Source organism: Pelecanus crispus, chromosome 7, assembly GCF_030463565.1.
Source record: "Pelecanus crispus isolate bPelCri1 chromosome 7, bPelCri1.pri, whole genome shotgun sequence".
NCBI lineage: Eukaryota > Metazoa > Chordata > Aves > Pelecaniformes > Pelecanidae > Pelecanus > Pelecanus crispus.
Genome location: NC_134649.1, coordinates 15,450,765 through 15,465,641, shown reverse-complemented (window position 1 = coordinate 15,465,641; position 14,877 = coordinate 15,450,765).

Below are 14,877 nucleotides of genomic sequence, written 5' to 3'. Positions count from 1 at the left end.
TCTGAACCTCATGACTCAATGGGAGGGTCATCCTTATCTCCTGCATCCACGATCTCTCTGTGAATCATTCTAACTCGAGTGTAACTTAATTTTCCTTTGTGCATTTGTTCCATGTAGTAATAGAGTGAACCTTGCCATCTTTGAATCTGTAACTGAGTCACTGTTTTGATTAATTTTGTCTAATCACTTTGTTAATTGACTGATGATTGAGTGCTATTAAAATATCACAATCAAATCCTGCGATTTGCCACGAGTAGATTCTGAACTGTTACTAAATCAAAGTGTGTAAAGTCACTCATTGACGATAAATTAACATCAACAGCAAAATTCACAAGCCTGCATTCGCGACAAGAACTAAAGATGTGCCTGCATGGACAACAGGCTGGGAAGAATCGTGCATACTTTATTTTTATTGTGTTCTGCTTTCATTTTCCTTTTGTGCCCTCTCTGTTTCAGAAGGCAACTCTTTTAGTTTAATTCCAGTGAAACTTGTCTCTTTGGAGTTTAAAAGCCTTTCAGTATTCTTTTGGAAGCTTGCCACAGGGGAAGGTCTCTGCAGATGCACTGCAAAGTCCTGCCCACCTCAGGGTCACTGTTTCTGTTAACTTCTGAAATAACTGTGCTTGACCTTGAATCCTGCATATTGTCTTCTGTATGGCTTTTTTAGACTGCATGAACAGCAATGGCATTGTAGCTGACTCTGCAGTGTTTTTATTGCTCATCTAGGCAAGCTTTAAATTTTGTAGCTCTGTTCCAAACAACTTTTGGTATATATATTTTTTATTATGCTGTAAAGTATAAGCTTCATAACCAATTGTCAAATGTTACTTTGGTGTAACCTTATAAAATGTGAAAAAGGTCTATGTGATTGTAGATCACAATATTTGAATTCAATTGCTTTGCTTATGGTTAATGTTGTGAACATTAAACAGTGCTAGATTTTCCTGTGTCTCTGAATATTAACTCCCAAATATATAGGCTCATCCTGTGAGATCATGCTCATTCTGTCTGTAAGATGTTAAGCCAAATGTTTTCCGAGAGCTGTGCCCTTTGTAAAAGCATGAACATATTCATTGTAAACAGGATGGGCTGTGCAGTTGTTCAGTCATAAGCCCATTTCGGAAAACATAGTCATTTTTGCCCTGAGGGTGTAATTTCTTTCCAGTGTGGTGAAACATCCCTGGGTTAGTTCAGTAGAGGCTACTTTGAAACTGAAGCTCTGCTCAAGGGATTTAATTCAGGTTGTCCAGTTAACCTGGTTCTACTGTTTGCTGAACTTGCATTTGTGTGTCTCTGTGATCCTATCTGTCCTATCCACATCTCTCTCCAAGTCTGGTTCATTTCTGCTAGAACTTGCCATACCCAGAGAAAAGAGGGACCACCAGATAGGTTTGTATTCTGTTTCTTCGTGTGTTTCTGTTCCTCAGGGAAGAGGAAAAATTTCTGTGGTGCTTTTAAACGTACAGACAAAATACTTGGTCATAATGACGCTTGCCAAAGTATGAAAGCTTTTCAGCCCACAATGATAATGTCATTCATCACTGTTGTTTTCTTTGCTGTCTGACTTGTTTCATTGAGGTTTACATGTTTCCGTAGGAAGATTCGAGGGATATTTTCTCATACTAGGAATGGCTGCAGAAAATGTTTTACAGCTCTCCTGAGGGATTTCAGTGTATTCTGCAGAGTGAAGGTTTGAATCTGAATGAAGGTATATTGTTTTGAAATTTTGAACAAGAATGTCCAGAGGACTCTGCTGTATGTTGTGGCAACTGGATTCTACTGTCCTCTACTTTCCTCATTGACAGCAGACAAACCTCTTCAATTTTCAGTAAGACACAGCAAATTTAACAACTGTAACATCATCCTGCTTCAAGTTTTCTCCAGGAAAACTTGAAAGGATTGGGGTTTTATGCTGCTTAAAGCACACACTTCCATGCTGAGAAAACTATACTTTCCTATACTATGCTATATGTGTGTGTCTGTCTGATGTATTTTGCTGTATATTTGTATTGTAATTCCTTTAATGGAAGGAATGTCTTTTTATTATTATTATAAATACTAGTACTTATTTGTTAGGTCAACATGCATAGCTAGGTATATGAGGAGGGAAGAAATGACTTTTAAATATTCCAAAAATATTTCCCACACATTTTTGTTATCAAGAATCCTTTCCCTATCTTTAAGCCAACATTACTCGATTGGAGAATAAAAATTACCATTTGTATGACTGAGTAGCAAATCACAAGCACAAACAGTGATCAGTTCTCAAATGGTTCATAAACTGCAATTAGTCACCAGGAAATAATTCATAGTACCATTGAATAGTGTGTGTGTGTGTGACATTCCCAATTTTTTTAAAAGTAATGGAAATGGAAGAAGGGACGAAGTTTTTCTAGAAAAATATTCATTGTGCATTGCTAGCCTAATTCTCAGTTCTTCAATGTTTTGAAGGCAGATAAACTTCTGGCTAATGTTGTGTTCAAGAGGGGAATTTTAATATAAGAGAATGAATGCTTGCTAGATGCGAGGTTGACATGTAATGTCAATTATTGCTATGCTTGAAAAAACTCTAGATTTTTGAACCTTGATTTTTCCCAATGTTTAAAGTAATGGAGAATAAAGTGTTTTTAAGAAAACTCGTCTTCCACCTGCAGAGTGGGATAGACGTTGAGTAATGGTTAAATAGCTGTAAGCCGCAAATCAATGTTAGTCTTGAGCAGTATTGTTAATGCTGACATTGTCAAAGACTATTCTTTTGTTAACCTACATGTTACCCATATTAAACAGAAAGATTTTTTTTTCCACTAAGAAAATAGTAATTTCTGGCAGAAATAGCTGGATTATTTGGAATGCTGTTCTCGTTACTTCTAGGAGTGACAAGAGCAATAGATGCATATTTACACAAGATCAGCAAAATTTCAAGGGGTTCCCTGAGCAGGAGAACTAATGCAGTCTTTTAAAATTACTTTTTATTTATGTTGAGTTCTTTTCCACAAACAGAACACAAAGCTTCTAGTACATTATCAGCAGATGACTCCCCAGTACAATAATTGGAGGACCTTCTCATTACCTCAGAGCTTTATGCATCTTCTTAATATGTCCCTGGTATCCTTTAGCTCCCTCCCATGTCACTTACACATCTGACTGGCCAAGAGACAGAATATTTGCTGTGGCAGATATAGAGCTGTGCACATGCTCTTTGGCCAACCAGCTGCCCTTGCTTCGCACAATACTGACCTCTACTTCTTTCCTTTCCTGCAGTGGGCAACTGGCTCTTTATTGGTCACTGCTTCTCATAAAACCTCTAAAAGCTGTCTTTGAAATATTCAATGAGCTATCAGATTTCCTTGGAATTGCCCAAAAGTTTAAAAAAAAAAAAAAAGCAAAAAAAAAAAAAAGCTGGGGTATATTCACAGTTCACAGGTTAATAGAGTTTAATGGCTTAAGTTGCTTTTTTTTTTTTTTTAAGGAAATCAAGGCAGTGTATGTGTGCTTGTTTTTAGGGTAATTGCTGTCCATTGCAAATAAAAAGAACATCTTATTTTTCAAATAATGATTAGCAGAATTAGAGCTTATACTGAATAGACTAGATCCTTCTCATTTCTGTTAATCTCTAGCTGATGTATTTGAAGCTGCATAAACAGAAACTGTAGAGTTGTTATGAATCTAATGTAATGTGTTAATAATTAATCTCCTAGTGTTCCTTAGCATCAAGGAAGTAAAATATAAAGTTGATTATTTATTTCAGCATGTTGTGATAATAGTCTGCAAGTGAGAGATATAAAAAAAGATTACAGGGGAATACAGAAGTTATATGTAACAATAATTAGTAAAGTGATCATATAGAACAGTACTTGAAACCTTTCCAAAATTGCAAAGATTATTTTGTTGTGAAGCATGGATTCTTACTTTATTTTAGCTATTCATCCATTTTTAGAGAAGAATGATTTTATCCTAGAACCTTGATAAAATATTCTAATTAAAGCATATACTCATATTCTTTCTCTGAGGAATGATTTAGCTTATGGAAATTTGGGCGTGTATATTATATTCTGATATTCTGGATATACTTTTTCTGAGCTCTTTGATGAGCCACAGTAGAGGTAACACATTAGTAGGAAAAAAATAAACACTGAAAATAATGTCTCTGGACTGTGAGAAGAGATATCACTGTGTTTGGGGTTAATTGCACAAGATATTGTAAATAATGTTTTCTGAGTGGTTTTAATAACCACTTGTATGAATTCACTATAGAAAAATATGGTAATAGTAATACATTATATTAAGTATATTACTATATATATTACCAATTACATGATAACACAACATGCATAATTATATTATTATGTATTATATTACACATAACTATATATTATTTTTGACATTTATTGTTTATTAAAACATACTAATTATTGTTAATATAACATCTGCAGAAATGCTGATGATACTGTTATTACAACTGTGGTATTAATAGCCTTCCCAGTTTTTAGTAAGATCATACGAGTACTAACAGTAAAAAGAGGTCCTCAAATGTGCTGGGCAATTTGTTTCTGATCCTGTGAAAGACTATTAAAGCAGCCATTTTAGATTAGCTTCTGATTAAGACGGGGGAACTAAGAACCTAAGTTGAAAGCACAAGGTAAAAAAAATCATAAAAGATAGAACTCACTTTTTAAGGATAAGAAGATATTGGAGCAGCGGAACAATACCTTTCAGAGAAACAGACTTCCACCAATTCAGGGAACTGATATATGAGATTTCTTGGGAAGATAAGGTAAGGGATAAAATAGTGCAGCTGCTGAGGGAGATTGAGAGTTTGCTTTTGTACATGTTATACAATGTGGAGGTGAAATAGGAATGATAGAAACAGACTGTAATGGCTGTAATCGGGAGCTCTTCACTAGCTTGAAGATCAAATAGAAATCATATAAAATGGGGAAAAAGAGCATGTAACTAAGGGTGAATGCAAAGGAACAGAACAATCTTTAAGGATAAAATTGAATAGGAATTTCAGTTAAGAAGAGACACACAAGAAAGCAGGGCAACAGCGCTAGAATTAAGAGGAAACAAAGGAGGTATATTTCTACCACTGAACAGAAAAAGCATACATCTTCTGATTCAGAGAAGGCTAAAGTATCCAAGAACTTTTCTGAAAAAATGCTTAGTGTCTCAGTATTTACAAAGATTCATGTTAACAAGGAAGTTTAGGTCAATTTACCTAAAACAAATGTTTGGGGATACTTCAGGGATAAATGTTCAAGTTGGCAGGATCTGACTAAATTCTCCTTCCAATACTTTGCAAAAGGGGCTGAAGTCAATTTTGAACTCTTTATGTTTTTGAATGAATGCAGCCAGCTGCTCTGCAGGACTGTCAGTACAACTGTGCTCGTTGATCTGGCCTATTCATACTAGGGAACAATCACCTTCCCTAGCTCCAAGGGAAGTCCTAGTTTAGCAATCTTTCATATCAGAGGTTTTGATTCATCTACAGAGATAGAAGTCAAATACACAGTTCCAGTCTTTCTTTGGACTTCCCCCTAGATTAAAGGTGGTTCAGGGAGTTTTGATCAAGTCCTAAATCTGCTTATGAGGGATAGCTGTTTGATTTGCAACAAATAATAGACTGTACTTGTCTCCCTTGTATTTTCTAGCTAATGATGTTTGCTATGCTACCTTGCTACTTTCTGGAAATGCACTTTGATTTTTTGATAGTATGGCTATTAGCTAACTCTCTCTCTGATGTGGAAATATTTCTTCTGGCAATGAGCAATATTGCAAGAGTGTTAAGATTTTTTTCATTGAGATGAATGGGTGGAGAAGTAAAATGAAGTCTCTGAGTTTATAATAACAACAGATGTAGGAATCTTTGGGCACTGCTGAAGATCAGTAAATTCACTGGCTCCTAAAACAATAAATAAAAGTACCAGCTAGAGCAGAATCTTGTTTTCATGTAAAAGTGTCCTTTTACACACGAAAGGTGAAGACAAATTGAGATTAAATCTAAAGCTCAAGAGTGAGATGGAAAGCAGAACATAGCTCAGCACATGTTTTTAAGGTATATATCTGAGATTAGAAACAAAGGAGGAGGGTCCAATGACCTAGGATAGGGACTGAGAGAGAAAGCAGCAGGAGTTGGTGTGGTGGTACAACTAAGCGTGTACGTAGTTCCTGCTGATGCCTGTTACCGTAAGTTGAACGCACCACAAGTTTCTAACTGCATCACAGCAGAACCTCATCTTTATCTTAGCACAATGGAAGGACTGGACTGGTTGGTATGTTAAGTAAAACTTAAGAGAGTTTGAGAGAGAACTTAAGAGAATTGAGCTAAAAAGGGTCAAATCAAGCCTGTGCCTTGCAGCTTATGGACAACCTGATCTACAGGGAGCTAGTATTTCTCCGTGTTTCTTTAGCACTAATTGCCAACATTTTATGTACATTTATGCCACATGTGTGTATGCCTATTATTTCTCTTTCACGTAAACGGTAACTGACATATAGCTAGTGTACTGAGCTGTGGAAATGGTTGGACCAAAGCATTGTTTTTTTTTTTTTTTTTGTAATGAGTGTTAACTCTCTTTAAATTACTTCAAAGCAATTGAATAATGCACTTGAAGTTGTCCTTCTGATTGATTGATTTTTAAGGCAAGGCTAAGGGTAAAGGAGGAACATACCACTGTCCACTTTTTCCAATACAATCTTACTATATAGCTAACATATAAACTTTCTCCCTGGACTCAAACGTAAACATGTAGTGATTTTTCTTTCATTTTGTTGCTAAGAGTTTACATGTTTCTCAGGATGGAAAATCATATAAGGCCTACAAGTGGAGAAGGATGTAAATAGCCATGAAAATACTGATATAATTCTGTTGCCTGAATGAGGTTATTAGAACTAGACTGGATAGTTCTGCATGCCACTATACTATTACTAACACACCATAAGTATCTAAGTATGCTGTTATTGACCTCTGTAGCATAGTAGCAGGCTAGATTGAGAAAAAAATTCACATCTATGGAAGGGCATTTCCACAGGGTAACATATAAATCTTACAAAAGGCATAGCTGTTTCTAGTGATAACTGGTGAAAACAAAAAGAAGCTAGGAAACAAGTTCTGAATGCATCTTTTAAAGACTTTCATTGAATCTCTGTGGAAAAGCAGAAACAAGCTGTGCACACGTAGTTGGAGAGCATATGAAGCACTACAGACTGTTTTCAGCTCCTTCCTTGTACTGCCACAAGAAAATCTTTGGAGAGTCCTATCTCTTAAATCTACTCCGGAACAACAAATTCATTTTTAAACAGATCTTAAGGCATGAAAGTAAAAGCTCCACATCTTGGCACATCCTACTTCCTTGCAATTCATATTTAAATGATTCCGGTCTTAAATACCACTAATGAAAAAACAACAGATGAGGAAATACTGAAAAATATTATTCTTTTTCATTTTCTTCTGCAGTGTTTCTGAAATCTGTGTTCTTTATTTAGATTTAAGGACCCCAACAAAGGATTTCTACTAGGTTCCTTATTGTGTTCATATTCTGCTTTTGCCTAGAACTGAAGCTGCCTAAGAGTCAGAAACTTTATATACCATTACAATTAATTGTATTTATGTTTAGAAATAGTGATTAAGGGCAATGTCGCATAATGCTGGGTCTCCAGAAATGTGCTGCATGTGTCTGAATTCAGCTCACTGGGATGTTCTCTGACAATAATAAGAGTTGTGCTGTTACATTGCATCTTATAAGGCCATACTCTTTCCTGCAGATTAATGTATAGGTGATTGAATGTGGAGAGCACTATGTCACCTATCTGAATATCTCACTGTATTATATCCATTGCTTAAAAAGCCCTCCGTGTTGCATGATGTGACCTTATTGTATTGTTCACAGTAGTCATATTAAAATGCAGCTTGTGCTTTCAGAGTGCAGTTTAAATTTCCACTGTATTGGACAACAGACAGTCTTACATATTTGTGAATAGAGCAGAAAAAAAGGACTGTGTCCTGAGATTGCCCATGTGCACACTGGAGAGATAAACATGGTAAGAAAAGCTGCTGGAAATTTTTTGCAAATTTGTGAGATCTTTTACATTTTTCTGGTTTCCTATTAAAATAAACTATTTTGACATATCCACTGAAACATCTATAGGTACAATCCAGTCAACACTGAGACGTGTATGTCCTTCCTGTCTATTTCGAGAAAAGCTTTCCTTCTGCCTTCTTCCTGCTCTGCCCTCCTCGCCATCGTTGATAAGAAAATTAATATGAGATGAAGTCTTTTGTTTGTACGTGTTTTGCTGAAAGGTTTTTGCTTTGGGCTAATCTTTTCCACTTGGCCAGCCAGCCGGCTTTCCTTCTGGGACCTCTCTGACACTTGCTCTAGTGTTTGGCGGCTTCTGGCTCTGTAAGGTGTAATGGCTAGGTTATATTTTGTTTTCTTCTGACAACGTAATATATTGTGGTAGAAGTGCTGTATACTAGCCTTTTTTTCTTTTGAGAGGTGATGATGGTGACAGATTACCACTAATCACATACACTTGTAAAGATTTCTACTAGAAGTAACCAGAAGATTAGAGCAATTATTCCTACTAACTTTCTCCATATATTCTTTGACATTATAGGCAAGTCAGCATGAAAAGACTTTCATTCTTCATTTGAGCAAAAAGTGATGCACTTCTGTGTTGGGACTCCCATCATGACCTATTTCCCTTGCAGTCAGTCTAAATGTTTTCTTTTTCATTGATTACTTACCGTGCTATATAAAATATGAAGGTTCCTTCAATGTTGCACATAGCGTGAAATCTGCTTTGTTTGTACAACGTGTCACGTTTTTGTGCCCTGCATTTGCACATATTACAGTGAATCTGAGTTGTCACATTCTGAAATTCTTGTCTTTCTATTTCACATAACATGTGTGGAATTTTCCCATGACAGAGTGACTGTTGTGAACTGGCTCTTTGGCAAGTATTTTCATGCTGAGGAACCAGATGGACAGGCACCTGAGTAGAATACCTCCTTGTTTAAAATTATATGAGCTGGAGACCATTTCTTGTTAATTGAATTAGTGAAGTCAGTGAGATCTTGCCATTAAAAGTAAATTAAGTGGTAAAACCACTTATTCTGAATTTAAGAGCAATGTAATCATTCCTGGCTAAGAAATTCAGAGATTTAAACATTGAAATGAGTATTTGTGATGATAGAATCATAGAATGCTTCGGGTTGGAAGGGACCTTTAGAGGTCATCTAGCCCAACCCCCTGCAGTGAGCAGGGACAGCTTTAACCAGATCAGGTTGCTCAGAGCCCCATCCAACCTGACCTGGAATGTTTCCAGGGATGGGGCCTCCACTACCTCTCTGGGCAACCTGTTCCAGTGCTTGACCACCCTCAATGTAAAAAATTTCTTTCTTATGTCTAGTCTAAATCTATTCTTCTTTAGTTTAAAACCATTATTCCTTGTCCTGTCACAACAGCAAGTTGATGCAGCAAGTCTTTCTGGAATTAGATTCACAGGCCAACTGATTATTTCCTGGAATTTAACTTGTGTTTCTCAGGTGTTATTTAATACAAAAGAAACAAGTACACCAACTCCTTTCCTCACACCAAACCCCAATTCCTCTCTCCCCCCATTCTGACATCCCAAAAAAGATAGTATGCTACTACTTATAAGTTTGGTTGGTACTTATCCCATGAATGGGAATTTGGAAAAAATGCACGGGATGAAAATGGTTCCTTTTTTTCTCTTGGCACTTTGCATAGTATATTGGTTTTTTCTCCTCTCAGACCTAACTTTTATTTTATGTGTTCACCTTGTATCCTACTCTTGGCAAGAGTTTTATCATTATATGTACTTAAATAATGGCATTTACCCCAAAAAGATGATTGTTTTCCAGACAGACCAAAAAAGCAAAACACAACTAAACTGAAAATGTCTTTAATGAAACAGCCTTTGAGGTCGAGGATAAGTTATGGTGAGTTCTTGGAAATGCTACTTGATGTTAAGAGAACCTGATCAGAAGTTAATATGTAATTGCTTTTTAACTATTTTCCATTAAGGTAGTCTATGCAATGGGGAATTATGGAGTAATGCAGTGCATCTATAAGAATAGTTCTTGTTTTTAAGGGTGCTATTACAAGAAGAGTTATTATATTCCTCTGAGAAATCACTGTAACTGCTTAATGAGCCTGATAGAGGTTTTCCACACAAGCTACATTTCTGCTATGTTTCTAAAATGCACCCGTGAGAATTAAGTGCTGTTCATCTGTTGCCACTGAGCCTCAGGGTCACCTTCAGGCAGTGCATGCATAAGACTGGAAAGAAACCCTACAATTCAGAAAGAAAAACAAAGCCCTTTATAATTATCTACTTCGAATTGTCTAGACTTTGCAGGAAAACTCATAGGGTGTCATATGGATGACTCCATAAAGGTCACCTAGTGGGATTTCAATACAGATTATTTCTTAGAGGAATTTGCTCCAATCCTCCAGTGTGAAAAAGAATTTGTACATCCAGGCTCTAGAGCAGTTTCTGTTCTTTCATAGCCCAATTGGCACTGAGAGATAGTTCTGCAGAGTGAGTGCAAAACCACGTTACTACAGAATACCATGCAAAAAGCTTGGCATTGGTATCAGACAACCTGAATTTTATTTCTGATCAACAGCTGCAATTTTAACATTATTTGACATGCTATGCATATATTACCTTAGTTGCTGTTTAGCAGCAGCCCATGCAGACAGCTTACTGTGAATTTTGAATTCTATTTTTTTTGATGTTGATTGAGTATTATTCTTTCCTTGCTTATTTAAGGATTCCTTAGAGCTGGAAGTAACATGAGAATTGGTGTTTCTTGGCATGTCAAAACCTTTGTGTCAGACCAAACCCAAAGTATAAATTAAAAAGAGATATTTGAATGGACATTCATATCCTTTGATTCCTAAGGCAAGTTGCTCAGAGTGAAGACATCAGAAATGAAAGGTCATTTTGGATGAAAACAGTCTGTTCTGTTTCTGCCTACACTAAAGGTTATTTTTTATAGCTGCTGAAAGTCCAGAACCCTTGTGAAGCGGGTTACTTTGGGAATTCTATTGAAATCAAACCTACAGGGGAAATTGTAAGGGTTGTAAGCTGACGAGAAGTAAGTGAAACCATCTCCTGCACATCCAGGTGCAGAACAGAATGCATTTGCCTTACAAGTGGCATGTTGCAAGTCTTTCCCATGGGTGGTGAGAACAGCTCAAAATGAACCTAAACCTGGGTGCCCATCAGTAAATTCTGGCAATATAATTTGCATTTTACATGTAGCCTATAAATTTCCTCACTCTAGAGCCTATTGCTTCCTCAACATTGCTGGCCTTTGATTATTAAAGGCTTATTTGCTGGTGGGGAAAAAAATGAAGTGACAGGCAATTACTTACTTATGGTGACTATCATCTAGGTGCCTGAATGGTCCATAGGGTTTTTAAAACTTATTTTAAAGTTCCTACGTGCCAAAAAAGTTTTGTTTTTAAAAGCTTTGCTTTCTAATTCTAGAATATAAACAATATAATCTTCCAAGTTACATCACATGATCAGTATTATTTGATAATATGCCTATATATTCTTCATATAAATCTTTCTGCATTATCTGAGTGTTTTTTGTTTTCAGTGTTTTCTGCTTGTCTTCATATATTGAGCTTTTACAATTGCATTGTATTATCTTTCTTTGCTCTCATTGCCAGATATTAAGCTCCCCCCGCCCCCCAACTGATGTTGCTAACTAGAAATGATGGTTTTCATGTAACGGGGGAAAAAGTATGAATCAGAGCAAGGACACATAGTTTACATTGGAAACAAGATCTATTTTTTAGGTTAAAGAAATACAAGTGATTAATTGTATTTGTGAAGTTCATGCACCATAATTACATTACAGCAAAGCAGTAAAGAGTATTATCAAGCTTGCTAAAATTGCAGGTATAAAAAACCAAAAGCCTTAATTCCCTGCACCAAACCAAATATATCTGGGTTCTCTTCTTTCAGCTCTGGATATGAAGTTGTGATAAGTATGTGCAGCTCAGACAGGGAGGGTGGATGGTCTAATTATTGTCCACAGCTGGGCTAAATTGAGGAAAAAATGGGAACCATCTGTGCCTGCGGGGCTGGGAAGGGGCACCGGGGTGAGCCCTGTGCTACCAGTCAGAGGCTGCGGCTGCTGTGGGGAGCCCTGCTGAGGGGTGCTGGGCTGAGGGGAGCCCTGCTGAGGGGCAGTGGGGGAGAGGTGCCCTGCTGAGGGGTGGTAGGTGAGAGCAGGTGCTCCCTCTCCCTAGGCAAGGCAGCACCTGCCGGAGAAAATGTTTCTGGAGCTGGCAGGGTGCAACTGGGGAGCCGTGGTGGTAGCAGCTGGATCTTCAGGGCTGCAGGTCAGTTCCTGGGCTGAATGTCAGTAACACTTCTGAGTCCTGTCCCTAGTCCCTCTGAGTCCTCTCCGCTTAAAATGTGAAATCTTTTCTGTTTTATTAAGGACTTGACACAGGAGAAGGTGTCAGCAGGCCCACCACCAAACTCAGTCTGGCTTGGGGCATCCCATAGAACAGGGACGTGTCCAATAGAACTGGGATGTGCCCTGAGAGAGGGGGGAAAATGGTGTCGGGGAGGAACTGCCAGCAGGAAGATGGTGGCAGAGGGGAAGGGGCGGCTGTCCACTCTGTATGTTTTGGACTCTGGTAAACCAAAGAACATTTCCTTATTTCTATTTTCCATGCAGAAGAGGAGAGGAGAGTTCTAGGAGATAAAGGAAATGGGACCTGTTTTTGTGGTGTGAGTTGTCCTCTGCTGGGTTAACCTGGTGGGAGTGAGCCCCCTTGTCCTCAGGAAGAGCAGATGGCATGAAACAAAATGAATCCCACACCCATCAAAAGGTTTGTGTTACTGTACAAATTAAACTTCTTGAGGGAATTGTTTGAGATTCAGTAGTTTACTGATGGAATTATTAGCGAGCTGTGTTTTCTAGCCTGAGTCCCAGCCTGTGACACAAAATACCATGAGCGCTTGCGAACTAAGGGATAGTAAGGAACAAGAGAAGTCTCACCAGACTCATCAGAGTAACTTTTTTAGTTCTACATTCTGATCTAGAAATAAATTTGGCAAAGATAGTGGTAAATCTTTAAGTTCATTATAATGTCTAACCATTGCAATTAGTCTGGGACAAGAATTTATGAAATATTTTTCTGTTATCAAAAGTAGATGTTTGTTTTGGCACCTGTTGATTGAATCAACTATTTTCTTGAAATTTCTCGGAAACGTTTGAAAATGTGGAATTATTTAACCTAAACAAGATGAGAAATAATTTTGTAAGCAGAAATGGTAAAAAAATGTAACGGCCAGCTTAATTTTTCAGATAAATTTTTCATAAATTTAAATTTAAATTAATTTTTCAGTGTGCTAATTTATTCATCTCAATGGAAAACTAAAGCTATGACTTCTCACTCTAATGGCTCTGTTCATCTGCAAACATACAGTATTAATAATATAATTTGGAAATATCACCACTTTCTCTCTCTCCCTAAAAGAAGTATAACTTAGCTTCTACGCTCTCAACCTTTCTCATGTGAATTCTTTCAGTGAGGGTCTTAATTGGATTTCTTTATTATAATTTGTGCTGGGTTCATGCCTGCTTTGTGCTGCATCCTAGCTATATTTTCCATTATCCAAGGAAAGAAATGAAAAGATACTGAATGAATGAAGGCTGTTAAGGTCTATTGGGAGAGTTATCGACCTCAGATGATTGTGATTAGAATCATCACCCCTTAGCTTTTAGCTGATCTTAACTTTTATTTCAAAAAAGTTAATTTTCTTTTTTTTCTTGGAAATATGAAGTGGCTTCTGGGGTTGAAAACTATTATTATCTTCTACTCCTTCTGCTCCTAAGATGCTCTCTCTCACTGATGTCACTCTGATGATTAACTGAAATATTATGTAATTTCCTATGTTATGTTCCAGCTGCATGGCTGTGCTGTATGGTTAATGGTAACGCAAGACTGTCAGGATGAGAGAATAATCTGAAACAGTATTTAACCAAAAAAAACAACCCCCAAAACAATAATGATAGAAAAATTTAGCTGCTTTTCCCCCAAAATTTGTTCTCTGATTTGGTTGCTTTTTTGATTCTGTAAGAGGCAACTCCAAAAAATCCATTTACATCCACCTCTAACTGACAGTTTTAAAAGTTCTTTATTATTTGTTGTCTGTCAGTGCAGTCAGGCAGACATCATGGAACATAAGCAGAGTGTATTTACAAATTCATACAATTCAAATCAGTAGTTACATTGTTGAGCGTCTGGCAAGATAAAGATGTGTTATCTTGCAGGCATTAACATCATATGAATGACAGGTTGTAATGTACTGTCATTCTTAAAGGAATTTGTGCTTCTCAAATTAAGGAAAGGTGGGGGGCACCAGCAAGCCTCCTGTGTTGAAGGATGAAGAATGTGATGTACTAATTCTTTCTTTCATTCAGGGCTGCCTACTTTAAAAAAAAAAATTACTTCTGCAAGGCCAAGACGCAAAACTTGCACTCAAATACTCCATCCGCACTTAAGCTCTGTATTTAGGTTCTTGGGTAGTTAGATCCCATACCGTCATCTGGTATGTGAAGCTGCAACTAGTCAGATCAGTACATTTTCACTTTTGAGATGTATAATGAGCTGCTTAAAGTGAGGTTGTACTTTCACTCCTCAGAAATCTCTTGCTTCAATATCTCTTGATTTTTGTTGCGGCAAAGGAGTAGGAATGTAGGAGTAGAAATGATGAACTTGTCTGGCAGGTTTCAAATATATTTGAATATAAAATAAATTAATATGAGCATTAAGTATAAATATTTTGTATTCTTAAATAAAAAATACAGAA